Raw genomic sequence first — 25,440 nt, forward strand, 5'->3', positions numbered from 1 at the left:
TAAAAAAGAAACACAGACAATCTCTGCTATCAAAGGGCTTATGGTCTGTTTGGGGAGATAGAAAACACTAACTGAATGGCTGAAGAATACTTACACAGAATAACTTTCTTTCCAACACGTATAAACTAATTTAGTACCAACTTGGTCCAGTAAGGCCAGTGAGCAATACCAGAGTTAGATGAAGTCGATCATGAAAGATGGTCTAGGGGAAGGGGATTTTGAGTTGGGTTTGAAGGTGGAGAGTTATAATAATTGGGAGCAGAAAGAGAGGAATAAAAGAAAGCAGGAGTAAAATGTTCAAAGGCTTAGGAAGAACATATTTGCTTACCGGAGCAAAAATTTCATTAAGGAATAATGAAAAGTGAGGGTGACAAGATGAGTGACAGAAAGAATAATGATGTATGTCTTGAAAAATCTTGAATATGCCTCTGACAGCTCATAAGTTGGGGAGAATCTTGTGGAAACATTGTCTGAGGAAAGAAAAAGTTGCTATTGTGTTGGTTATCAGTAAGGAGGCAAGCTTAGGGGTGGAGAACCAGGTGGCAGCCTCTGGGATATGGTGAGTGGCAGGGGCGAGGTCCAGAGCAAAGAAATGGAGCTGGGAATGGAAAGGAGGTTCTGCTTCTAGTCACTGAAGACAGATAGGGGTTTATTTAAACCAGACCTGAAAAATACCTCTGACCTCCAGTTTCTATGACTTTAAAACTTGAAGCTTCCAGGAGAATAGACACAGTGATGTGGAGTTTTTCTCTCTGCTTACCAGACCTTTCTCAACCCGTCAAGAAAAGGACTTGCATAGACTTGTGTCTGATTTTAACCAATCCACTTTCATCTTGCATGAGAAGTTTCCTTTTGGAGTCAACCTATACACATTCTTTTTGGAATCCTTTCTTTTTCTGTTTTTTCTTTCTGTTTCTTAATCAAGATTTTCAAACTGGCATTTAATAAACTCAGATAATTTTAGATTTTAACGTACTGAAACTTACTGAAATAACCATTTAGAGCAAGACCGTATGAGTAGTTACTTAAACCAAACCAGTGTGATCAGAAAGGTTTGAAGTTATCTTTGATTATGGGCTTGTAATAATGTTTGATTCTGGCAGTGTTACCTAGTAGTTTGGGGTCAACCAACTTGGACTTGAATCCTGGCTGTACCACCTGCTGGCCATGTGACCCTACTCACCTCTCTAAGCCTCAGTTTCTTTGTCAGTAAAATGGAGAATAATAATGCTCACCTAATGGGGCGGTAGTTCTTCAAGTGTGGTCCCCAGACCAGCAGCAGTATATCTACACCTAGGAACTTGTTAGAAATTCAGATTCTCAGGCCACACACCAAATCTACTGAATCAGAACCTCTGCAGGCAGGGTCCAGCAATCTGTATTTTAATAGCCCTCCAGGTGATTCTGCTGCTAGTGAAAATTTGAGAACAACTATGATAGGGTAGTCATTACATACGTATAGCGGTTATAATAAGTAAACACAGTAACACACCTAAAGTGTTTGGTGCAGGTTTGGCATAGATTCAGTGCTCCGTCATTGCCAGAGATGATCACAGAGGTGGTGGGGTAACTACCTTCACGATGCAGGTGAAGAAGGTCCTTTGACGCTGGGCCACCAGTGGGAACACTGTTCTCGGAAAAGGGAACACTTATCCAGGCACCTCACAGGTAACCAAGCAAATGCTTGATTGTTTTCTAAAATTACTCAAACATGAATCTGGCCACAACTTCTGTATGAGACACAGTCATATCAACTTCTGTCTGTTGATGGTTTAGCATGTTCTCTGAACACAAGCTAATTCGAAATTCCAGAAAACAAAATTAAAATAAATCAGTTACACTGACTTTCACTGGTGATTCCAGGTCACCACTCTATCCTTGACCTCCTCTAACATCTATTGTCAATTTAGGTTGCTTATTATTGTTAGGACTTTGAGAAACCTTGATTTGCCTGTTTCCATGGTGGTGGATAAAAGCTTAGCTTCTCTCTCTTTTTTTTTTTTCAATAAAACTTCCTTTAGTCTATTGTGGACAGCATTCCTGCAGGAAGGGTCGAAGGCAACCCTGGTTTCTGCATGAGGGATCAAGGCAACAAAGTATAGACAGCTTCTGTGGCTTCTCGGTCCACTTATTCAGAAAACAGTTTCGAGCTTCTACAATGTTCCAGGTCTGGTGCTGTGGCGAACAAAACAGCCCCTCATGAGACTGACAAGTGGGGGAGAGAGATATTAATCAAATAGTCATATAACTAGGTTAAAATTAGAACTGTGATCAATTCTGTGAAGAAGAGATGTATGGTATTATGAGAGCCTGCAGTTGGGATTAGTCCCAATTCTTGGGATGGGGAAGGTTTTCCTGAGGAAGTGAGTTAGAGTTGAGATCTAGGATAGTCAGGATTCAAAGATGGATACATGACCTTGGCTCCCTGGTGTTGTACTTTCATAAACTCCTCCCCTTCAGTGTGGGCAGAACCTATGACTCACTTATAACCAATAGAATATGGCAAAGGTGATGGGAAGTTAGTCCTGTGATTAAGTTGTAGCATATATTAGAGAGGTAGCAGTGAAAATAAAGAGAAACATGAAACTGAGAAACATTCAGAAGGCAAAACTGATAGGACTATGTGAAGCTTTAGAGAGGAGGGTATGGAAGAGGGAAGTAGCAAAAATAACTCTTTGGTTTTTATGTTGGTCATTCTTGAGCATGGGTAACATTGAAAGATGGTCAGATCTGAAATTTGGGGTCAAAGATCATGATTTTTGTTTGGGTATGTTGAGTCTGAGACGTAAAAAAGATATCAATTGGTTGTATGTAGTAGTTCAGAGCTCAGAGAAAAGATCTGGGCAGAAGAGATATATTAGGGATCTCCTTAGTAACTAAAGCATTAGTGGATATGAACTTTCTTGCCCAGGGAGAGAGAGAAAGGAAGAAGAAAAGGGGCCTCTACTCAAACCTGGAGGGACTCCTCCAGTTAATAAACTGATGGAGAGACCTGGTAAATAAACCAAGAAGACTACTTATCCATTCTCCCTACTTGATTAACCTGGAAGCACTTGTACTCTTCGTCTTTCACTTTTGTTGTAACCCACCCAGTTCTAATAGTGTCCAGGGCACATAGCAGGCACTGGTCAAATATTTCCTGAATTGGATTATTACCTTGCTGTTCAAGAAAGGGTGGAATGAATATATGAACCCGGTTCCTCCAAACACATAAACAAATGAGCAGAGTACAGGATACTGTTTCATTTCTTAGAAGGTAAACATACAGCTACGTGACTAAAATAGTTCAAAAGCCATTTCAGTAGTTTCTGTTGCTGAAATATGTTTAATCAAATGTTTAATCTCTTGGAGATTTGAGAACCGATAACAAAACGGGAGTTTTTGGCAGTACATCGCAATCAGGAGTTAATTATTGTCCATGGCTTTGGTGCTCCTAGCCTCAGGTTTTTCAAAAGGTGAACTCCCAGTGGAAAAGATGTCAGGGACTATTTGTTTACTTATTCAAAAAATGCATAAAGAACTTACTGCATTCCTAATCAGTTCTTTACCAAAAACTACCAGCTGCGTACTGGATTTTGGGTTAAAACATACTGCTGCCTCATCAGATGCCAACTGAATGATATAATCCAAACAAACCAACTAAATCCAGACGCCTCAGAAAGCAACCCTAGGTAACACACGCTCCCAAATCATTATGCCACCCTTTAGAGCACTTGTGGTCATGAACCTCCAAGAATGTGCTTACATTAGTTTCCTAGGGCTGCTGTAATCAATTACCACACACTGTGTGGCTTAATACAACAGAAATGTATTTACTCAACAATTGTGGAGTCCAGAAGTCTGAAATCAAGGACTGGGCTTGATGAGTATGGGCAGGACTGAGCTTCCTCTGAAGGATCTAGGGGAGAATCCCTCCCTGCCTCTTCCAGCTTCTAGTGGCCCCAGGTGTTCCTTGGCTTGTGGCAGCAAAATTCTGATCTCTGTCTCTGTCTTCACATGGCATTCTCCTCTGTGTCTTCTTTTCTGTCTTTTATAAGGTCACTTGTCACTGGGTTTAGGGCCCGCCTGGATAATCCAGGATGATCTCATCTGGAGATCCCATCTTTGAAGACCTTTATTCCAAGTAAGGTCACATTCTGAGGTTCTGCGGGGGAGGGTTTACCATTCAACTCACTATACCACTAAAACTTCCTAAGAGCCCATGAAGTAAGCAAGCTCAGTTATTCCCATATTGAAGGAAAAATACCAGGCTTTCCAGAATGTAGTTTAAAATTATCTAGAGTAATAATCCAGCAATCCCACTCCTGGGCACATATCCGGACAAAACTATAACTTGAAAAGATACATGCACCCCTATGTTCATAGAAGTACTGTTTGCAATAGCCAAGACAAGACATGGAAACAACCTAAATGTCCAACAACAGATGAATGGATAAAGAAGATGTGGTATAGATATACAATAGAATACTATTCAGCCCTTAAAAAAGAAGGAAATAATGCCATTTGCAGCAACATGGATGGACCTAGAGATTATCATACTAAGTAAAGAAAGTCAGAGAGAGACAAATACCATATGATATCACTTATATGTGGAATCTAAAATATGACACAAATGAACTTATCTACGAAACAGAAACAGACTCATAGATATAGAGAACAGACTTGAGGCTGCCAAGGGGGAGGGACGTGGGGGAAGAATGGATTGGGAGTTTGGGATTAGCAGATGCAAACTATTATATATAGAATGGATAAACAACAAGGTCCTACTGTATAGCACAGGGAACTATATTCAATATCCTGTAATAAACCACAATGGAAAAGAAAAAAATTATCTAAAGTAACAGGGAGCTTGGCTCTGGACTTTCTGAAAGACCTACCTGAAAATATAATTTTCTGATGTCAGGTAAGGAGCTATCATAGGAAGTCCCTTCAAGAGTGGGATCTGGTGCCTCCCAAGGGGCCTTCTGATCAAAGATATCTTCAGGGACTTGGAAGACCACCGTTACATTAGCATCACTCCTTAAGCGTCTCCTTAGACACAGGCACAGAGTAACTAAGCCTGCAAAAATACATGCTTGTGAAAGATACTTTAGTTGGCTAATGCGGAGCCTAATTTAATTGATTAATTTATCTCCCCAAATCAGTTAACTTACTACCAAATAATAAACTATACATTTGGGACAATCTAGTTCATGCTATCACTAATAATTTTTTTTTTTTTTTTTTGCAGTACGTGGGCCTCTCACTGCTGCAGCCTCTCCCGTTGCGGAGCACAGGCTCCGCACGCGCAGGCTCAGCAGCCATGGCTCGCGGGCCCAGCCGCTCCACGGTATGTGGGATCTTCCCAGACCGGGGCACGAACCCGTGTCCCCTGCATCAGCAGGCGGACTCTCAACCACTGTGCCACCAGGGAAGCCCACTAATAATTTTTTAATGAGATGTAAAATCTAGTCAAGACTAGCTCCATTTATAAATTTCTCATGTCTTTGAGACCCACTCACTTCTTCCTACAGTACTGTCTCCCCAACAATTAGTTTTTGCCAGAGAAAGAGCTTTGTGGTGGCCTGAAGGGGTAAGCCTATGATCCCCATTACGAGCATAGGCTCATAGGGTGAGCCTATGCCTGTGATCCCTGAGAAGCCAAATTACCTACTGGCCTGCCATTGAACCTGCACTTGGGGCACACCTGTCATCCTGTGTAGACCAACTGACAGCATGATGACTTAGCAGGCAGCTTTCAAAATAACCTGTGGGGTCAGAGGGAGAAGAATTGGCCTGAACTTGTTCTTCAGTGACTCATAACCTTTACGGTAACATCACAGCCCAGTTTGGAAGCAACAAAGTTCAGGTCTACGAAACACACCTCCATGCCCCATCTAATTGTGAAGAAGAGATAAGAGTATGCAGATCATTGCTGAAAACACCAGTTATGGGACAGTTAGTTGCCGCAGAGGACAGGAGAAAGAATAAAACTTTCAAGCCATTATGAATGACATTGCTTGCAAACTAAGTATAATTAGGTGTCTTGGCTCCTGTGGATTGCACATATCAGTAAGCATTTACACCAGGGTTGGGGGGTGAGGGAAATAAGTCACCGCTCTGAGTGATGGTACAGAAGGTTAGATTACAGGAGAGCAGAGTGTGGGACCTTAAACGTGGGTTAAGAGCATAATCTTTTTGATCCCAGTCCAATGGGACTGGTCATGCCATCCGCCTACATGGAAGGCTGAATGCAATAATGGCTTCAATGAGCTGAGAGCTCCATGAAAGACTGACATAATTTGAACTGCAAAGGCATATTAACTGTGATCTGCTCAGTGCCTGGAGAGTGTAGGGCAGGGACGATGCTGCACTCCACCATCGTGTTGAACTTCCGGGGACTCCTGCTCTCATCATGTCACTCTTTGGTCAAGGAGTACCAAGCTCTTCCATTAATTCCTGTTAATGTTATTAATCCACAAAATTCTAAAAGCACAAAGAAAAAAATATCACCTCCAAATCCCAGCACCCAGAGAAAACCATTGATCCACATTACATTTTGGCAGATGTTTTTCTGCTCCTTTGAAAAGCAGAAATGTATCCATTTCAAAGCAACACACAAATAAATGGAAATTTGGGGTCACTTTTCATTCTTTCATTCATTCCACGATGCTTAATGAGCACTTACTGTATGCTAACCATAAAAGACACTAAGACGACAAAGATGAGTAAAACCGTGTCATTTCCTTGATGTATTCCCCAGTCTAAAGAGAAAGATGGGGGCTTCCCTGGTGGTGCAGTGGTTAAGAATCCACCTGCCAATGCAGGGGACACGGGTTTGAGCCCTGGTCCGGGAAGATCCCCCATGCCACAGAGCAACTAAGCCCATGCGCCACAACTACTGAGCCTGCGCTCTAGAGCCCGTGAGCCACAACCACTGAAGCCCGCATGCCTAGAGCCCATGCTCTGCAACAAGAGAAGCCACCGCGATGAGAAGCCCATGCGCCACAACGAAGAGCAGCCCCCGCTCGCCGCAACTAGAGAAAGCCCTCTTGCAGCAACGAAGACCCAATGCAGCCCAAAATAAATAAATAAAATAAATTTTAAAAAAATAAAGAGAAAGACGGACACAGACAGAGGGTGATGGACTCCTATGTGAGTCTCAGGAATCAGAGATGCTAAAACTCAAGTCTTCAGAGTCCTTTTCTAGGGGCCTCTTTTCCTGATAACATTCTATAAGGTCATACATGTGCTCCTGAGCACAGGACATTACTCCATCTCTGTTCCTGCACACCCCTAGTGTGAACAGCTAAATTATGACAAATGTTACCTTAAGTCACAGCAAAAACCCTGACGAGCCATGGGGCAAAGCCAGCCAGGGAAGGAGGGGAAGAGACTTTAATTTTAGGTGAAAGCAAACAGCACCAGAGGTCCTTCAGGGTAAAAGAAAGCCTTAGAGAAGATGATAATCAAATTTTACACCTACTGAGCATTTACTATGTGCTGGGTGCAGTGCTAAAGGCTTTTGACACAAAACCTCATTTAAGCTTCAGAAGGTAAGGATGGGGTTGTTATTAGAATTCTTGCTTAGATGAAATTGTTGAGGTTAGAGAGGTTGAATAATTTTCCCAAGATCATCCAGCTAAGATGTGGCAAACTTTGCCTTGAGTCCCAAATCAGTGCTCCTAACCTCAGGAAACTCACAAATGTGAAGCTGGAAGCCAGTCGAGAGAAGCAGCACCAGTGTGGAGGAAACAGCAGGAGCTTCAGAATTACACAAACAACTTCACATTCAGATTCTACTCCTTCCTTGGGGTGATCCCCTAGCCTCTTTGCGGATTAGTTTTCCCATTTCTGTGCAGAGAGCCATATCTTATTTATCACGGGACCTCAATATCTCGCACTATGTTAGCTGCCCTGTAGCATATGTCCTCCAAAACTGTGTTGAATGAATGCCAGATTAACACAGGAACTCAGGCAGGACAAGAATACTTATTTTCATTGGGCTGCAGTGAGGAGTGCCTAATGCGAATGAAGGAACTCACCTGGCGCCTGCTCAGGGTAAATACCCTATAAGTGTCGGCCTCGTTATCCTACAATGAAGGCTTGGCTTGGGGGAGGGTGAACGGAACCAGTGGGCTGCTTCTCCCCTTAATCTGAAACCTCAGTGAATTCCTCCCCTTAAGACATATTCCCGAATGTGTGAGCCACTGAGAGAAGTAAAAGAGAGGGAACTAGACAGGAACAAACTCCGTTTGGGAGCCTGGCATAAATTATCATACTGTGATGAATTTCCTAGACTATAAAGACTCTTGCTTTGATGCACGTGCATGGTGTCACTAGTTCCCTAAAGCATTTTCAGAGCTTTAGGGAAAATGACCTAGAGAAAGACCTTTCTGATTCTTGCTTCATCCATAGGAAAGGAAAAAAAATACATGCTAGAGAAATCCTCAGTGGAAACCGCATTTTCACCAAGCATAATAGAAACATTTTAAAGATAAATTTCTCCTGATTGCTGTGGTCTTTTATCTGGCAACTCAGAGAAGGGTGTTAACACTGATAAACAGATTTCTTTGCAGTTCAGTAAAATATCAGAGACAGTATAGAAAGAACGAGCACACTTATGTTGTCTAAAATAAGATCTGGCTTTTGTAAAGTGTGGTCTACTCAACATATCGCTGCTTATCTCCTACAAGGCTGATTTAGTTGTTTTCTCACCTGTTCACAATCATCTCATAGAAAACCCTCATTTTTCATTCGAATTTGGCCTGAAATCTGGCAGCAGCTCAACTGGACTTCAGGGCGGAGGCCCTCCCTGGCCTATGAGCCCCTTCTGATATCCAGTCACCGGCTGCTTTACCTTTAAAACAAGGTCATTGGTATAAACAACTACCACGGTAGCCAAATTCAAGTCCTCCTCTACATGGTGGTTTCCAAGTAAGCTGCTGTTAAGTCACTTTCAGAGGACCTGAATCTCTTCTTTATGCCCAGGAGAGTTTGTTCCTTTCTCCTTCCTCTTTCCTCATCCCTGCCTGATCACATAGAGGAAAAGAATGGCCCTCCTCTACTCCTCACTCAGAATGCGCATCAGACAAAGTCAGAAGGCCAAATCCTCCTCCGGGGGGCTGTCCCCAACTCTGCTGAAAGCCCACTTCTTGTGGCAATTCATTGGCTGTTTCCACACGCCACTCCCCAGGACAAATTCCACCTGGAGGACTTAGGGACAAAAAGGTTATTTCTCTTAAAGAACCAAAACAATGTTTACGATTAGCCAAGGAGGGCTGTGTACTTCATAGGGTTTCTCTCTCTTTGGCTGCTGGAAAGCTCAGAGCTGGAAACTGTATTTGGTTTTGGCCAGGTTTTCTTGATATAACTTTTTCTTCAACTACCACTTCATGTTTGTTTGTTGTCTTCTAGCTTCTATTAATGAGCCTCTGTTTTATTAGAACTCCATTTCTAGTGTAACTTGCCTCAATTTCTTTTCGAGAAGCAGATGAACTATGAATAAACGAACATTTTAAAAGTGGCTGTCATCATTCTAATCATGCTGGTCCTCTCACCTGAGCAACAGGAAAAGTAACCCAGGAAAAATAATTTAGAATCATCTTCCCAATGAGCGATTTCTACCTAGAAATTTTGGCCTCACCAAGACCAAAATAAAGAGGATAACTCATTCATTGATATAGAAAAGTTCTCATCATTAATACCCATTTATTTATAGGCTCAAACAAATTCATTATGCTGCCTCCTCTCCTTCCCTGCCCCCGCCACTTAAAAAAATAGTGGAGAGTAAAAAGCAGCCCATTTTAGATGGGTAAACCGAGTCACAGAAGTGAAAATAATCAGACTAAGAAAATATACTAAGTTATAGGACAGGTAACAACCGGAGATGCTATAGTCTATGAAATCTGTGGAGACAAAACTAGCTCAAAGTCTGCAGCCTGGAGCCTTACAACCACACCCAACACAAATAATTTAAACTGGGCGACTTACAAAGTTAGGTTTCATTCCTCCTCTATAGGGATTTCTCTATAAAAATGACAAGATTTCAAATCTTTTACATTTTTTCGGAGAGGAGGATATCTGTTCTTGTTTATGATTTAATAAAATAATCCTAATTAGAACTTTTCTGCTTAGGGGAGGGGAAGAAAATTTGCTTTTGATAAATCAAAACCAGATAATGTGATTCACTAAAAATATCCACCAAATTAATTAAGTTCAACACATAAAGAAGTACAAACAGTGTGAAAAAGTTTAATCAGAGAAATCAAGGCAGAGGTCAGCATATGCAAAATCGATTTACAACCCAATGACTGCATCTGCAATCCATAAGTGTTGCCAGTGTAAATGCCATTTAAAAGAAATACACATATACATTATACTAACCTCCTCAGGGATGGGGGGAATTCTGAAGTAGGTAAACTGAGGCAGTTTTGGAGGCAGTAGATGAGTAGGATACACTCCTCTACTCCTGTTATCTGACCTACAGAACCATCCTGCCCCTTTCAGCTTAACTTCCACCAGATATTAGAACTGACACAGCTAAAATCATGGTGCTTGAACTCACAGACAGGGAGAAGAGACTTGTGGTTGCGAACGTGTGGGGGAGGGATGGACTGGGAGTTTGGGATTAGCAGGTGCAAACTATTATATATAGAATGGATAAACAATAAGGGTCTACCGTATAGCACAGGGAACTATGTTCAATTTCCTGTGATAAACCATAATGGAAAAGAACATGAAAAAGAATGTATGTATAACTGAATCACTTTGCAGTACAGCAGAAATTAACACAACATTGTAAATCAATGATACTTCAATAAAACAATTTTTAAAAGTCATGGTGCTTGATTTCGTCAATAGGAATCAATATAGCCCAGAACCACGTTAGGGGAGGTGAACCATGTATGTTCCTGACGTAGAGCGGGGTTTAAGGCAGTGTCACCACCAACCCAGCAGCATTCTCCCTTTATTTGTGCCTACATATTTGAAAAAAGGGGTGGCGGGGGACATAGCCCAGTTTACTTTTTTAAAACTAAATAACATTGCCTTGTGGCTCTCATATTGTATCCATTACACATTTCACTTCAAAACCTCATCTGCCCTAAACCCTCTTCAATGCGCTTTAAGTAGCACAGCCAAAGGAAAGGAATTTTCTATTTAACTAGAGCACTGACATTCTGTTACACAATTCGATCTTGTCTATTTACCTGCTCTCAGAAACACAAGACACTAAACACAAAATGCTGAATGTGTTGAGTCTGCAGTGCCATAGGTGTCTGAATTCATCTGTAGCTTCCCTCTTGCTCATCAGTGTAATTGTTGCCATGTTATTCCATTTTTTGATTAGTCTAGTCCCTCAAGCTCAATGCTTTTTTCTGGCCCAATGTTCTTCTGCTGGTTGTCATGGTGACTGAATTGTTAGCGAGGAGAAAGGCTCTGTTGTCTGTCATTGTTCTGTTGTGGTTTAGGTAACACAGGAGGCAACACAAGTGAAGTGGATGGACCTTTTTTGCTCTGCATCATTTCATAGTATTGAAAAATCTCACATAAAAAAGGAGCAAATAGGCCCAACCAAAGAAATAACCAAGCTCCTTCTAAAGGAAAGTGCACATCATTATAAAGAGGCAAAATGGCACTAATGATGAACTGAGTAATCTGTGAAAAATGCTGCTGAATATTACATTTATTACTAGAACAATCACTGCAACTTAAACATCACATACAATACTTACCATTTTGCAATTTAGAGTAAATATAGTTTTTAACTATACAATTGTAGCATCAACTCTTTGATTCTCAAGCCTCTGCTACTTTAACCTAATGTTCTGTTTAACCCAAAGATAGCATGTTGGAAGTTAGGACTGAAGCCAAATGAAGAGTTGGGCAAATTTTCTTTTGGTGGTAAGATAACATTAGGGTCAATTTCTACTTTGGGAATGTGGAAATAATTTTTTAAAGATTAGAGCTGACTACAAAGGAGAACTTTTAATTCAAATAGTAAAAAATGTTTTTGAAATTAACCAAAATGAATATAAACCTTCCTCAATTTAATTTTTAATTTTCCAGATTTTTCAACCAGTAAATGGAGAAATATAGCATAGATATATGATAAGTGAAAGGATATATCATAGACAATGACCAAATTAATAATAGTTCCTATAAAAAAACTGCTCTTAATCTTCTTTCATCATTGCGTTGGTAGACATATATCTGCCCTAATCAGCAATTATTTTCATTAGTACTGGTATAATTTTTTTCACTGTGAACTTTTTCATTTGTTTTATTTGATTTTGAAATGATCTAATTTAATTTTTATTTAACTATTTCATTTTTTTTTTTTTTTTTTTTTTTTTTTTTTTTTGCAGTACGCGGGCCTCTCACTGTTGTGGCCTCTCCCGTTGCGGAGCACAGGCTCCGGACGCGCAGGCTCAGCGGCCATGGCTCAGGAGCCCAGCCGCTCCGCGGTATGTGGGATCTTCCCGGACAAGGGCACGAACCCGCGCCCTCTGCATCGGCAGGCGGATTCTCAACCACTGCACCACCAGGGAAGCCCTCATTTCATTTTTAATGATACAAAGTTTTAAGTAGGTGATATTTTGTAAAATAGAACTTAAAAAAGATTAAAAGGTTTAGTATGACCAATCTCCCTCCCACCCCTGAAATCTATCTAGTTCTCTTTTAATCCTCCACAGCTGTTGTTGTTAGATTCTTTTGTAGTTTTCCAGAATTTCTTTATGCAAATATTAGAAAATACTGACGGAGATTCTTATTTTACCTCTTGCATACACAAATGGTAGCTTGTTATTCACACTGTTCTGCACTTTTCACTTAACACTATATCTGATTGTCTTTCTGTATCAGAACATAAGACATCTTCCCCCTTCTTCTTTTTACAATAGCATAGTATTCCATTGTATGGGTGTTCTATAATTTATTTAATCAGTCTCTATTGATGGACATTTACAGTATTCTCAATATTTTGCTTTTATAATAAATAACCTTGTGTATTTGTCATTTTATGTATGCAAATTTATGTGAAAGATAGAATCCCAGAAGTGAAATTTCTAGGTTAAAAAGTATAGTTCCATTTGTAACTTTGATGAATATTGTCAAATTGCCTCTGTAGGAGTTGTTCCAATGTACACTCCCATCAACACTGTACAAACGTACCTGTTTACTCATACCTTCCCAACAAAAGGTAATGTTAAACTTTTGAAATTCTGCCAATCTGATAGGCAAAAAATAGTGCCACTCTACAGTTTTAATTTAAATATCTGTTATTAGTGAGGTCAAATATCTTTTCATATGTTTCAGAACCAATTGTATTTATTTTCCTGTTAATCCTCTCTTGAGATACTTTGCCCATATTTATATCAGGGTATTGATATTTTTCTTATGGATTTCTAGGAGCTCTTTATATTTTTGTGAAATTTACGCTCTATTGTGTTATGAGTTACAAACATTTTCCCCAACTTGTTGTCTTTTGACTCTGCATATGGTGTTTCTTCCATTCAGAAGTTCTGGTTTATATGTGGTCATACAAATCTTTTATGGCTTCTGCTGGTCTTTTCTCTCCCATCCCCAAGTCAAGGCTGTAAAGAAACCCTCCCATGCATTTTTGTAGTACTTGTCTGGTCTCTTTCCTTTTTTCTTTTCTTTTCTTTTTTTTTTTAATCTTCACCCTAACTTTATCCTTGATCATAGTATGAGGGACAGATCCAACTTTAGATATTTTCAGATGGCTATCCAGTTATCAACGATAAATCTCCGACCACCAACACACACTGATTTGAGATGTTTCCTTTACCAGATGTTTAAGTATATTGGGTTTTTGGTTCATTTCTGGACTTCGTTTTCTGTTACCTTGGTCTATGTGTCTGTTCATACACGGAGCCCTAGCACATTTAACATAACAAATATACAGTCGACAATATACTACAAGAACTGTACTTAGTCTGTAAATGCTCTTAATTATATCTGTATTTTTACACTGCAAAATGTATCTCTGTATTTAGAAACTGCTCAAACTCACTATCTAAACATAAATTCCTTCCTTGACTGCCCCAGGAACTAAATCCATTACTATGTTATACCAAACTTTGATTGTCACTCAAGTTCTGGGAAAATACAGCTGAAACATCATCGGTTTTTCAACAAAAACTAAAATTCAAGAACAGATGCGTGGTAAACACACTACTGTATATAGAATGGATAACCAACAAGGACCTACTGTAGAGCACAGGGAAGTCTACTCACTATTTATAATAACCTATAAGGGAAAAGAATCTGGAAAAAAATATGTGTGTGTATAACTGAATCACTTGGCTGTACACCTGAAACTAACACAACATTGTAAATCAACTATATTTCAATAATAATAATTAAAAAAAGAATAGATGTGGCAGAGGGCTGTTTTCCCTTTGTGAATATGCCTTTAAAGCACATTCTGTAGTGTGTGGGGTGTTCATAAATCTCGGCGCACTTTCATTCAGCACCTCATGGTGGTTTACAGCCACAGAAATCTGCAAAACATGCCGCTCTTGCTTTCTAAGGGTGCTCCACGACGACTTTAAAGCCTAGCCATTAAAGAGCGTTTGAAAGGGTACTTACTATTTAGTACGCTGTAAACATATATTTTGATTTTCTTTCATACTGTTTAATGATATAACATTCAGCAAGGATCTGTGGAAACCAGCTAGCAATCACAACAGACACACTCCAAGGAGGAGTACCAGCCCTTCCCAGACTGTGCTTCTCTGCCCGCCACAGCACGAGGGCTGCAGCCGATTTCATCATCGTGCCAAATATTCACAAGCTTGTCGTCTGTTATTGGTTTAATGTAGTGCATTCACACAGCAGACTGAAGTTGATTTTCAGTAAAGGTCTATAAATAATGCTCTTTGGCTGTGATCTTGAGGCTTTCGAGATCATTTTTCCCGCTTCCACCGCTCCTTCTTACCGAGCATTTCACCACTGGGGAGAAGATTAATGTCTTCCCAACAAAAGATGACTTTTGGAGAAGGATCTACCCAATAATCAGAAGTGGCAAGTGAAAGAGGGAAGGTGGTGACCTCTCTCAGTGACATGAACAAGAAGAAACTGGAGGGGCCTTTTCCTTTGCTTCGAAGGTGCCCAAACCACTCATGGCAGGAAGCGTTTGGCTACTGGTCACTTCTCCGAGGCCCACTATAAAAGGTGAGCAAATCTCAAAGTGCTCCCCGTCTCCTCCCCAATTAGTTCAGATGGCGACTGACCTTCAAAGATATCCATTGTGGGGGTGTTTTCCTGGTGATGATGCTGTGAAAATCCTCTTCTTTTCGAAGGGCTTTCTTTCTATTCTCTCCCCACGGCAGTTTTTGAAAATTTGTTAAAACGCGCACACGCACATCAACCTCTCAGGCTATCCAGGAGCTCTCTAGGTGAGTGGGAACAAACGGCAGCCTATCCTAGACATGCACCCAGGACAACCACACCATTTTGATCACTTCAGGGTCTCACTGCACTGTTAGGATTTTTTTTTTTTTTTTTTTAAGTACAGAACGAGAGAGTAGGCTGAGACCAAGTTATTTGTTTGTTTGTTTAAGCAAAAAGTTTTCGGTCCAACTGTTTTCCAAATTGGCAAGAGAGATTTCCTACTGAACCAGTAGCTGCAGAGAAATAGATGAAAAAAGCTAGAGTGTCTAGACCTTCAGGGCATCTGTGCATTGGTTACAGGCCTGAACTGAATAGCGGATACTGGAAACCAACAGGAGAAGAAATTGGTGGAAAAGATAATCTCAAGGGCTTAAGAGAACCCTGGATGATTCAGGACTGTTAGACAGTCTGGTATTAGTCACAGCACCCAAGTCATGGAAAGACTCACCGTAACAACAGAAACCTCCCGCAGATAGACGCACATCTCATTGACCCCACGTGGTGAAAGAAATCAGGTACACCTCAGTTTTGGGTAAGCGCTTGCCCCATTTCAAGCATCTTAACTTCCCAATGATATCCTTTTTCTGGGGACTCTTATTTTAAAACGCTCTTTAAATTAGGTATAAATACAGAAGAAAACAAAAGCTACATTATACTTTAGTATAATTTCTGGCAGAGAAAAAATAAACAGCTGTTTCTATTGTATCTTTTCTGCCTCATCACAAGAGAGTCATGCCGAGAGTTATGCTGGGGCCAGGATTTAATGGCCATGCCAGGAATTGGAAGCAGCACCTGTGGACCAGAATTTAAATCCCACGGATGGTTTCTCTAGATGCTTTCATAGAGCATGAATGAGGATGTAATTTAAAAATAAGCCCTGCATTCTATTTAAAAAGATAAGAAGGAGCTGGATGTGTGTAAATGTTTGGATTAAATATGACCAAAGACTGAACTGTATTTAAATGGCTTGGCACTTTGAAAATGATGGAATCAGGCTTCATAATGGTACAAAACGGAACTAAATTTGCAATATAGGTGCATACTGGAAAAAAAGGGCAGACAAGTGGTGCTGAGAATCTAAGTGAGACGGCACCAAAGAATGAAGCATATTGAGTTTAATGATTGACCTTATCAGAGGCTTTCTGCTCTGATAGTGAAGATGTGAATTATCCTATTATTATTAGCAGACAGATCATCTTATTAATGCACCCTAGCCTTTCACAGTTTTATTTAACTTTAAATTAAATTGAATGATTTCAGTAACATTCTCCCATCCCTTAAAGGAAACAGAAGCTGATGCCCCCAAATATTTTCTGTGTAGCTTTATATATTTTTTCTTTCCAGAGACACACTTCCAGCGCCACACTCTAATGCTTTGGCTTTCATTTGGATATAGCTGAGGTGTCTGGAAGTTTCTCTGTAAATTCCTTCAAATCCGGAGAAGCTAAAGGAGACTTTAGGAGGCTGTGCTCCTCTTAATGACTCCACATGAACAGCATCTTTGGAATTCTGATGCTGACATCGTCAGCCACTTGATAGGCCCCGCTACAAGGAGCAGCAGATGAACCATCACCAAATGTTTTCTGAATTCATCCCTAGTACAACGCTCCCCTTAAACCAGAATTAGGCAGTGAAGTAATATTTGTTTAGAAACACTTACCAGGCACCTGCTTAATACTATAAATGCTATCCTGTCAGAGCCTTCACACACAAAGGAAATATTTCACTGGAAGGTCAATATCTGCAACCACTGAGAGGAACAGAGCTATTTCAAACTCACCGACAAAGGCTTCTGTCTCAGCCCCCATTCCACTCTTTTTTTTTTTTCTTTTTGGTTTTGTTTCCTTTCAGCATATTTCAGGAACTAATCAGCTTTATAAAAGGTACCACTGTTAATCTACTGTTTGTCTTGGTCTTCATTGCAGCTCCTTAAAAGATAGAGTGCAAACAAAGCGAGAATTAAGGTCATTCCATTTAAATCCTTCAGAGAGGAAGACAAGGGCTAAGTTATTGCTGAGGACTGCAGAGAGGAGGGCTGGAGGAATCCAGGACAAAAAAAAAAAAAACCCTCATTGTTTATTATTTGCCAGTCTCAGAGCAGCCCCCATTCCCATATTTGTGAAGGGATTACCCTTCCATCTTCAGAGATTAATGGGAAGCCCAGACAAGTCCCCAGCCCACAGTTACTGTGCTCCAAAGCACATTCTCCGGGAAGGTGGACCTCAAAGTGCACTCACTCGGGGCGGGGGGTGGGGGCATGAGTGAGACACGGCTCACACCCTAGAGCCTGATGTGATTCTTTCTCCACTTGCTAGAGATGCGTAAGCAAACATAACTGTCAAGGGGATTCCACGCTCATACAGACGCAAGCCCGCACCTTATAAGGTGGTAGCTACGGACATGAAAATCTTAGCGTGTGTCAGATTTAAAACACAGAGGGAAACAAAAAATAAAAATCATAATCTGTGCAAAAGCATCACAGAGGCGTGTGATACTGGCCCCTTTCTTTCTTCTACAATCCCAATTGCAACACTACTTACTACCCATGTTTTGAGACAAATCAGTTGAAGTGTACTTGAATTTCTTTATTTGTTGTTGCTGTAGCTGTTCATTAAGCGTAACTAAAATACATGAGTCTCAACATTTTTTAATGTGGCAATGGGTTGATCTGTAAAAGTGGATGGTGCACCATAAAGTGTTGCTTTAAAGTAAGATCAGGAAGCAGAAATTGACATCTGTGGCCAACAGAGATGCAGTCTTGATTCCCAGTCTCTAGTAAGGTTTCACATTAGTACTAATAATAATCATTATTAGTACTAATCATTAGTACTACTAATAATAGTACTAATGATTGTTAATGTTCATCAAGCATTTACAATGTGTCATGCAGTGTGCTAAGCACTTATATGATCTCACTTAATCCTAACATCAACATCACGAGGTTATTATCCCCACTTTACAGATGAGAAAAACCAAAGCTCATTGCAATTGAGTCACTCATAACTTCACTTAAGCCCAAGGTCACACAGGTAATCAGTAGCAAAGCCAGCCTTTAGGCTTACGTTGTCTGACTCCGGATCTTCTCTTCTTGTTGCTATCTTACTGCCCCGCTTCAAAGCAGCATTTCTTAGCTTGAGTTTAGAGAATACTCAGTGATTGTTCAAGATACAAGGCCATTTTTTCAGATGAACAAATTCTCCTCAGAGAGAATAAGAGTGTCACCTTTAGTCAAGTATGAGATGAGAAGAGGCTGTCTTCATTTTGGCTTCAAACTTTGTCCTCAGCTCCCAGAAGAATTTAGCTACTCACACAATACGATGACAACTTTGGTGATGCTTTGTTGAAAGTCATATGAACAGATCTTCTGAAAGGAGTAATGATCCTTCTTTAAGGGATATCTTACCTCCCCCAGTTACCACACACACACACACACACACACAGTGTCAGGCAGGACGAGATCTGTTTACAAAACCCTTGGCATATGGTGAGTCTGCCTGGTTTTCTGCAGTGTTTGATTATGACTGGCCTAGTTAATTCATTTCATTGTATGTTCACCCCTCTTTGGAAACTGAACAGGATTAAACTGCATTTTTAAAGCCTTAGCAAATCACCATGTGATTTAAATTAGAATAAAGATAAACATTCAGATCGCTTTTTTGAGGAAATTCTGACAGCATTCCCGGCCCAACAAGATTTTGTCCAAAGACTCTTACATTTTCTCTTGGTCATTGGGATGCCCAGTTCTAAGTATACTGAACACTCGGTAATAAATGTAGAAACCATAATCAAAAACTAACCAGAGTGAAATCCATATGTGAAAGTGTTATTTCCTCAAGCATAATCCTAAAACCCCATTTAGCAAATAATTCAACTTATTCTTCCTCCAAACTCTATCTCACAAGCTAGGCCAATGTGGACCGAGTCATATTCATGTATTTAATAACTTCCTTTCCTCTGAGGAAAGTGCTAGAAATATATTTTTAAGTCAGTAATAGTAAACGAATAGGTCCTGGAACTAAGGGATATTTGCAATATTTGCAACTAAGCTAAGGGATATTTGCAATTATTTTTAAGTCTGTTGTACCGAGCTATTCAATCATTTCTAGCCTGACTATTTTCTCAGTCTCATCTGCAACATAGGTTATAATACTACTGTCCCTTCCAAATAAAATAAATGAATAAAATAAGTAGAGAGAATTAAGAAGGTGTTCTCATTTGTGGAATCTTTGGCAATACTATATTTGAAAAGCTTTGAATCATAGATGCCATTTAACTTTACTAATTTCAGGGCATGCTGTTTTGTTTAGAACCTTTGGATGCTTGTTTCATGTGGCACAAGTTTTTAGCATTTTAATATGATGAGCATCAAGTTTTTGAGGATGAGAAACCAGAGCCCACCATTGAAACAAGCATGTTTCATCCCTTTTTATTTTCAAATATAACTCTACACATTCTGCCATGAGTTTATGGTGATGACAACTTGATCCAACATTCCACAGTCAACAAGGAAGTTAGTCCTCATTTTGCAGTGAAATTTATCAATCTAGTGATTAGATGAGCTTCCAGGGCTTTCTTGCTGGACAGGCAGTCACCTCTGGAAGTAAGCTGAACATAAAATAAAATATATTGCCATGATAATATAATAGCTTCCTTTAACGGACAATTTCATTGCTGAAGAAAACAAAAAAATTCTTCTACCCCCATCCGAAGAAAAGGAAAAGAAAGAACAACAAAATATAGTAAATTGAACTTCTTCCGATGATTCCCGGGCATCAATGTTATTTAAACATCACGTTTAGGAAATTTTGTATTGTCAGAAAATGCCTACTTAAAAAAAATTTTTTTTAAAGAAATTGTCCCCAAGGGGGAACAAACACACAGAATGCAGACAAACACCAATCTGGGGTGGGGGAAAACACTGAGAAATATTGAATTGGTGCTTTAAAGTATCAACATTTATTTCTTCGAAATAAAGCTTAAAAATGCATCATTATACATCAAGCTGACAGTCGTTTGGGGGTTGTTTTTGTTTCTTTGTGTGTTTTTTTTTAAGAAAATTGGCTAAAAGCTGAATTTTAGAGGTGCGTGAGATCTAGATATAGAATACTGAAGATGAAGTTAGATTATTTTTTTTAATTGAAGTGCATTTACAATGCTGTGTTAGTTTCAGGTGTACAGCAAAGCAATTCAGTTATACATACATGTATATCTATTTTTTCAGATTCTCTTCCCTTATAGGTTATTACAAAATATTAAGTATAGTTCCCTGTGCTATACAGTAGGTCCTTGTTCATTATCTATTTTATATATAGTAGTGTGTATATGTTAATCCCAAATGACATTGTTTTATTACTGAAAGATTTACAAAGTACAGAATGGTTACTTAACAATTAATCACCACACAGCTGTATTTTGTTTGCTTTGTGAAGGAGAGCCAATTGGCCACATGTAAATGATTTCCTAAGTATCTCTCCAGAGAAGTGTGGATCAAGATGGCAGACCAAACACATGCATCTACTCCTGGCTGCAACCCCTGAAATATCTAAAAAACAGATATTTTAACAGAATACATTCATTAGCATACTAAAAGAAATTTTTGTCAGCAGACAAGATATTCTGAAGAATCCTAGAAAATAGAAAAGCAAAGGAGATGGATGGTATCGACTAAGAACAGGATCTGAGGGAAGAACCACAGCCCAAACCAGGAGTAGGAGAGAAGTACAAATTCAGAGAAGTCTCACTCTTAAGAGGAGGCCCTGGAGGGGACTTGAGGGTTCACTAAAGAACTGCCCTTGGAACAGCAGAGGTTGGCAGGTGTCCCTTTTCTCCTTGTTTATGCAGAGCTGTTGGCAGGAGCTGCTTTTAACCCCTGGCTAAACCCTCCGAACATATCTCTTAAGAAATATACTGACTGTGGGCTTCCTGTGTGGGTGCAAGGCCCTGAAAATGGAGGAAGGTGGAATGTAAGCAACTCCAGACCTTTAGAACAGGCGGGGAAGGGGAAGGTGTAATGGGGAGGTAAATGCATCGCTTGCCTCAGCATCAGAACTTGGCCCTCCTCATTTTGGCCATGGGGAGTGGTTGAAGGGGCCGCCCATAGCCTGCTGCTCCAAGCCTGTGCACCTCAAACAAAGCTTGCCAGTCTTGGTCAGCCCCCCAGGCAGGGGAAACAGGTGGATACTTCTTCAGAGGAGACCTGTATTAGCTGCCTATATTAATGAACCTAGTCTTTCCATCATTATTTATGTTAAATAAACAACTGAGATTTACCAGATACTGAAGAAAAACTAATAGCATTTAACAACAGAAACAATGACGAAGAGATTCCCTGAGGATTAAAGATAATTAAAGGAATGAAAGAAAACAGAAAAAATCATTCTGATGAAAATCTTCAAAAAGACTTAAAAGGCGATTGCACCCATAAGACGAAAATCGGATACTACCCAGTACAATAAGAGCAAAAAGAAAAATATTTTTAACACAACGTTGTAAATCAACTATACTCCAATAAAAAAAATTTTTTTAATACAAAAAAAAAGAAAAGTATTTTTAAAAATGAGGTACAGCTCCTGAAAGGAAGAGACAGACTGTCAGTAGACATACAATCTTCTACCTGGACAATGTAAGGGAGTCAATTGAAATGTTCTTAAAATTAACAATAATGTTTAGTATAGCAGCTGATATAAGATCAACAAACACAAATCAATAGCTATAGAACAAGCCAGGTGTGGAGACACTGTTGTTTGGCCAACCTAACCCTCATTCTTACCCCCCTTGGCCCCTATAGCCTCCCTTGCCACCTGGAGGTGGTGGAGTGACACACCTGGCCAGTGAGAGCTGAGTCATGTCTCTAGAGGAGCTTATGCATTCCTGACACAGACTTCACAACTTTCCCTTCTCCTTCTTGTCAGAATGCTGACATGGGGCTAGCACTGCAGTGGGCATCTTTTGAAGATAAGGGCACAAGATGCAAAAGAGACAGATCCCCTGCTATCATCAAGCTGCTAAACCAACACTGGCAACCTTTTGGAGGGAGGCAATCAGCTATATCTCTCTATACCAAAAATAGACATGCGTTTTGACCCAGCTAAACCATAAATTCTCTATCACTCATCTTACCGTCACAGTCACTGTCCTTGGAGGAACAGTCCATAGTCACTTTCTCATTTCCCATCCACTCTGTCTTTCAGTAGTGTGGCTTATTACCTTCACCCACCCCCAGTTCCACTGCAACTCTTCTGGCGGGAGTCATAAATACCTAATTGTCATCTACAATGAAATCTTTTAAATACTTGTCCTCTTTGTCCTTGAAATATTTGATGATGTGGACCATTCTCTCCTTATATTATTTATTCCTTTGGCTTCTAAGACTCTTCACTTTCACTTCTCATTCTACCTCTCAATCTCCTTTGCTCACTCCTCTTTCTTTGACTGATCCTTCAAAGTTGGTGTTCCCCAAGGATTATCACTTGGCCTCCTCTTCCTTATGCTACATGATCTCCTTGGGTGAGCTCAACTTATGGGTTTAATTTCTATTTACAGATCTGAGACTCTAAAATAATCAGTATATTTAGTCTAAACCCCTTACTAAACTCTAGCTCCTTATTTATACCCACCTTCTAATATCTCCACCAGGATATTCCACAAGTATTCCAATACTCTCAAAAACATACTCCTCTCTCTGCTGTATATTATTTGTCTCCATCAAAGCTCTACTGTCCATCCAGTCACCATAGCTAGAATCCTGGGAGTCATGTGAGACTCTTTGCTGTCCCTTACTCTCATATTCAATCTGTCAAACAAGTTCTATAAATGCATAGTTATACCTCTCCCATCCACTTGCTTCTCTCTATCTTCATGCTACTGCATTAGTTTATTCCCTCGTTATCTATTCAAGAAGTTCTTAACATGGAATTCACGGACTCACATGAATCCATGGATGGATTTCAAGAGATCTGTGAGCCACTGATGTTATATGTAAAGTGTAGGTGTGTGTATACATATATGATTCTAAAAAGGGGTCTCAGGCCCCGGAATGTTAAGAACAATGAGCTCAGTCTAGTTGCTGTTATAATCTCCTAGTTATTCTTCCTGCTCCTAGTCTCACCCTTCTGGCCTATCCTCCATCCTGCTTCCATAATGTCTTTCCAGTGTATAAATCCAATCATGGCCCTGCTATACAAGTGTTATAATATCTTACCATTTTAAGATAAAACACAAACTCATTTGCAAGACCTTTCATGATCTGGTTCCTGCTGACTTCTGCAGCCTTTTGTATACCAATGTTCTTTCCTCCTTACATCCCAACTCCAACTCATGATAAAATTTTAAGACTTAAGTTGTCCCTAATGTCCTGTTGTTCTGTTTCTTCACCTTTGCTCATACTGCTTTCTTTGCCTGGATGGTCTTCTTCACAAAGCCTTTCCTGTGTTCCCTTTGCCTCCAAGCCCATTAGACCATCCAGCCCAGGTAGAAATGACCACTTCTTCCTCAACACCCATAGTCCATTATACAGAACTTTATCATAATCCCTATATTCCTTCATGCTACTTATTTGAGTTTACAGGTCAACTCATGTTCTGAACTGTGTATTCTCTGAGGGCAGGGACAGCATCTTGTTTTGGTCCCTTCCAGCAAATGGCACAGTGCCTGGCCCCTCAGGCTATTCCATAACTGTTAATTGAATGACTTAAAGGGAATACCAGTCTGGATGTTTTATCACCATTGACTCCCTTTCATGTATAAAAAAAACAAATGGAAAGAGGGATGGAAAGAGAAAGAACATCTTAGATGAAATCAGTAGAATGTGACTGGAAAAATCTGCTAGGTATAAACAGAATCTTATAATATCAAAACCTCCTTGCAAAGGCCAAGGATTCTAAAATAATGTGAAACAAAGGAGATGATAGAGAAATTTTCAACTTTTGCTGGGAGCTCAACATAACTTTCTCTTGCCTTCATTCAAATATCAATTTTATAAGATTTATTTCTCATATTCTTTGAGTAATGTTAAAATATATATGAGCTTGAGGCCCATACTAGAAAGTAGAATCAAGACACCAGTGGTTTGAGTTTACAAATCAACTAATTGAAGATTAGAGAACAGAAAATAGGAATAAAACAAGCAGCTTCTGTATTTAAGGTATAAAAATAAATCTGATTCTAAGATTTTGACATATTGCAGGCAAGATCCCAACTTCATCAAAATTCCTTTACATATAAATCTTGAAAAATAATGTGGACTCCTCAAGAATATGTATCATGTTGCATTTGTGTATGGTGAAATGTTGAAGGCAGGAAGGAAAAATGGAGAGATGAAAGAAAATATGCCATATATGTACCTGAAGGGGGGAGTGGAGAATTTCTAAAAACTACACTAAGTTCTTAAAAAGGAAGTTTCCTACTTGCTTCAGTGAAATAACAATCTAACATAAAGAAGGCATTATCATTGCATCATGCAAATATTGACTGACTTAGCTAATCAGGGCTGTATATCCACAGCCTCTTTTTTCCCTGGAGTCTGCAGCGACAGCTTTGTGTACTCTGTAGTCTCTTGTGCCTGAGCCAACAACTGATAGAGTAGTAGATCAAAGCCCTGATACACAGATGCCAAGCAATTTGGTATTAAACAAGCGATAAGAGTACAAAAGAAGTCTCAATGTACTTTCACCACAATTTGAACAGCAAATAGTTAATTAGGTTGATAACAGATGTCAACCTTTCATGTGATGTCATGGTTCTACAAGGTATAAACTTCTCCTGCCCCGAGACGGAAAGCTAAATTATTTTATTTTTTAAAAGAAGCAAAGATGAATTCCATTTCCTATTTATGATTTTTCTCACCTGAAACATTTGGTTAAACAAAGTTTTCATTGTTTATTTCAGGCTTTTTTATAAAGGGAGAGAATATAATTTTTATCTGCATAATTTAAGTGAGGTGTTTAAAAGGTATTATGATGAGCCAGTAAAGTTTGCATTCAATGCAAATAATCAAGGCCTGAATTCATCAAGGATTACGGAGATGATGCTATTTCCAGATTTTTT

The 25,440-nt window shown here is 39.7% G+C and overlaps 1 long non-coding RNA gene across 1 annotated transcript in view; it reads right to left on the reverse strand.

The window, feature by feature from the left end:
* LOC132419576 (uncharacterized) overlaps positions 1 to 17,207 on the reverse strand; it is a 32,890-nt gene extending 15,683 nt beyond the window's left edge. The window contains exon 1 of the long non-coding RNA XR_009518210.1: positions 17,177 to 17,207. This is a non-coding gene — a long non-coding RNA (uncharacterized lncRNA). The remainder of the gene's footprint in view (positions 1 to 17,176) is intronic.
* Positions 17,208 to 25,440: the final 8,233 nt, after the last annotated feature.

Source organism: Delphinus delphis, chromosome 2 (assembly GCF_949987515.2).
Source record: "Delphinus delphis chromosome 2, mDelDel1.2, whole genome shotgun sequence".
NCBI lineage: Eukaryota > Metazoa > Chordata > Mammalia > Artiodactyla > Delphinidae > Delphinus > Delphinus delphis.